This window comes from Macrobrachium rosenbergii, chromosome 1 (assembly GCF_040412425.1).
Source record: "Macrobrachium rosenbergii isolate ZJJX-2024 chromosome 1, ASM4041242v1, whole genome shotgun sequence".
Lineage (NCBI taxonomy): Eukaryota > Metazoa > Arthropoda > Malacostraca > Decapoda > Palaemonidae > Macrobrachium > Macrobrachium rosenbergii.
The window spans coordinates 46,554,358-46,558,377 of record NC_089741.1 but is presented as its reverse complement, the minus strand read 5'-3'; positions in this window follow the sequence as shown (position 1 = coordinate 46,558,377).

The window sequence follows — 4,020 nt, the reverse complement described above, 5'->3', positions numbered from 1 at the left end:
GTGCCGACTCACCCAGGTTCCGAAATGGTAACACGACTCCTTCGCGCAGAGCCAAGATGGCGACCACTCCGAATGGGGGAAGGGGGTGGGCGGGATAGTCTGTAGGCGTCCTTTCAGTCCCTAGCTGCAACCTCTTTTATTCTGTTTACTGTACCTCCGTTCATATTCCCTTTATTCCACCGTACTTTCCACCCTCTCCTAACAGTGGTTTCAGTGCAACTGCGAGATTTTCCTCCTGTTACGCTTTTCAAACCTTTTTCCTTTCAGTTTCCTTTCAGCGCTGAATGACCTCATAGGTAGCAGTGCTTGGCCTTGGCCTAAATTTTAACATTTCATTCCATCTGAAAAACTGAAATGGAGCAGTGCAATAGAATTGTTCAGGAAATAAGAGAATGAATGTCTGAAATTCCATCGTAACTTTGGCCTCTCTTCCCGGACGAAACACTACATCATCAAATATTAGCCCCGAGTACTTCCGTCGGAACAATATGGGTCCCAAGCCTCTCTATACATACGCCTTTCAAGAGAGGCCCAGAGAGAGAGAGAGAGAGAGGCAAGGTAAGACCAGCCTGGAAATTATTTATGTTGTTGACTCTAGCTTTGGGAAATGGGTATGTGCTCTCCCTGGTAGTTTTTTTTTTTTTTTTTTTGGGAATGAGTAAATACTCTCTACGCTAGGAGAGTTTTTTTTATTTTTGGGGAAGGGTATATCTTGTCAGTGCTAATAGCTTTTTTTTTTTTTAACGGTATTTGTTTTAGAAGTTTTCTAATAAGCTTTCCATGACAGTAGGTTTTGTTTTTAGGATAGGGTCTATACCGTCTTTGGTGGTAGTTTTTTTTTACAGATCCACTCCCTTCAATTAGAATGGACCGTAATCTTGGTCTCACTTTTTTTTTCTTTTCTGCGTCCCAAGGGAAGTTTTACTTTCACCATTTTTTCTCTTCCTCAAGAAGTTTTGATTAATGTAGACATTAGAGGGGAAGTTTTCCATCCTTACAATTTTTTCCTATGGAGGGTAATCATAGGAGACATGTTATCCGGAAAATGGAAAGATGTGAATGACAGATGCAAAGATGTGAACGGATGTGTTTTAAGTTAAGCCAGGTAAGGAAAAAAAAGAGGTTTCAGTTTTATGGCTTAAGGTAATACTTTCTCTGCTTCAAGAGTTGTTTTATGTCCATTGAATGAATACGTCGTGGTTTATTTGTAGAGGAAAAATCAATATTTCTTACATTAGTCTTTGCCGTTCTTATTAATTGTGCCAGAGTCATACTTAAGTTTCTATTCGTCTTCCCCATTCTCTCTGAGTCATTCTGAAGTATATATTCGTCTTATCCATTCTCTCTGAGTCATTCTGAAGTATATATTCGTCTTCGTCTTCCCCATTCTCTCGGAGTCATTCTGAAGTATATATTCGTCTTCGTCTTCCCCATTCTCTCGGAGTCATTCTGAAGTATATATTCGTCTTATCCATTCTCTCTGAGTCATTCTGAAGTATATATTCGTCTTATCCATTCTCTCTGAGTCATTCTGAAGTATATATTCGTCTTATCCATTCTCTCTGAGTCATACTAAGTTTATATTCAATCTTCCTTTTGTTGGTTTTCGTGAGCATGTAAATTCAAGTAAATGAATTTTATTGTGAATAAGTGAAAAGCTTCAAAATGACCAGCAATCCTCTTCATCCTCAAAAAGAATAAGGCTTCAAGTGTTAAAAAATAATTTCAGTGGTAAAATATAAGCAGACAAAAATACACAACCCAAATAAGACGCAACGTAATGGAACCACAACACGGTCGTCTGTTGAAGCCAAGACTCGTTGATCTCTGTAGGGGGTTAGTGCAATCAGTGAACGTCACGCGGTGCACTGCAGGCATTACTTAAGGTTCTTTGCGCCATACCTTCAGCCCCTAGCTACAGCCCCTTTCATTCCTTATATTGTACCCCCGTTTGTATTGTGTTTCTTCTATCTTACTTTTCAACTTCTCCTAACAGTTGTTTCATGGTGCAACAGAAGGTATTCCTCGTGTTGCACCTATAAGACCTTTTCTCTTTCAGCGCTGAATGACCTCATAGGTCCCAGCGCTTGGCCTGTGGCCTAAATTTTATATTCCAGTTCCAATTCCAAGATTCTTTGGTCGGCCTTTCTAAAACCAATATCAGTTTCTTCTCACGAGCTTCATCACTTATTCCCTTTTTCCACCTCCTCGATATTTTTAGTTTTCTGTAAAAGAAAACTATTGTGCCGGCTTTGTCTCTCAGTCCGCCCTCAGATCTTAAAAACTGCTGAGGCTAGAGGGCTGCAAATTGGCATGTTGATCATCCACCCTCCAGTCATCAAGCATACCAAATTGCAGCCCTCTAGCCTCAGTAGGTTTGATTTTATTTAAGGTTAAATGTAGCCATAATCGTGCATCTGGCAACGATATAGGACAGGCCACTACCGACCCGTGGTTAAAGATTCATGGGCCACGGCTCATACGGCATTATACGCTGTACAGAAAACTCGATTGCGCTGAAGAAACCTCGGCGCATTTTTTGTTTTTTCTTTTTCTCAGTGATGAAAGCAGAGAGCTAGCAGCCAAGCAATCTGATTAAGAGATACTTAGCCATGAACCGCGTTTCTGCTGGACTGTTTCTTTGGATTTCATTTATCGTATGTGATTTATTTTTTTTATATTTCAGCTCTGTATATGAAATTTACACTAGTGTATTTTACGCAAAATATATTATTATTATTATTATTATTATTATTATTATTATTATTATTATTATTATTATTATTATTTTATTATCATAATTTTTGTACTTTCTTGATTTATTATTATTATTATTATCATAATTTTTGTTATTTTTTATGATTTATTATTATTATTATTATTATTATTATTATTATGATATATTATTATTATTATTATTATTATTATTATTATTATTATTATTATTATTATTATTATTATTATTATTATTGCGGGATTTAGGTTGTCTCTTTGTCAATTTTGTACGGTTTCCTGCAACTTTTCCGAAAGAAAAGAACAAGGTAATAGCGTACCTAGCTTGAGGTCGATAACCGTGTGGCGCCAGAAGAATTACAGTCAGTCAATTGAGTGACTTTGCCTCAGGATAGAGGTCCGAATTTTAGGACGTGTGTTTGTGTGTGTGGGTGGGTGTGTGTTTTTTTTTTGGGGGAGGGGGGACGTTATTGATGCACGTATCTGGCCAAGGCTTAAGGCTAGGATAAAAGAATGGGCGTGGTTCAACTAAGAAGGAATATCGTTTATTCAGTTATCAGTCGTAACGTTTTTGCTTTTATTTAATTATTCTGTATTGATACATTTACTTGTTTATTCAATTTGCGAAGAGATCATGTATAGCTGAATAGAGCGTCCTTTGTCCGTGTTAGGAAGAATATTACTTAATTAACTGTGCCAACCCACAACTGCAGTCCAGATTACCTTGTTAAAGCCTGCCCCTATTTAATTATTTGGTGGTATAAATTTTGAATGAGCAGTTGATCGCCCACTTTCTCTCTCTCTCTCTCTCTCTCTCTCTCTCTCTCTCTCTCTCTCTCTCTCTCTCTCTCTCTCTCTCTCTCTCGCTCCAGGCTACAGGTTACGATCCTCTGCAGTTTACTTATTACCAGATACGTATTTCACTAATGTCAAGTGAGGCATTTGGTAAAACAGAATAAAACGCAATTTCTTTTCATGTGTGTTATGTTATTCAGCATTTTCTTCCTTAACTTAAATGATATTCTTTTTCTCTTCATCTCCAAAGTTTAGTTTTAAAATTAGAGAACTAAATTGTGCTTTTTAGTTTTCTGCGAAAGAAAACTTGAAATGGCTTTGTCTGTCCCGTCCGCACTTTTTCCATCCGCCCTCAGATCGTAAAAATTACTGCTTCTAGAGGGCTGCAAATTGGCATGTTAATCATCCACCCCCCAAGTCATCAAACATACCAAATTGCAGTTCTCTAGCCTCAGTTGGTTTTACTTTATTGAAGGTTAAGGTCAGTTATGG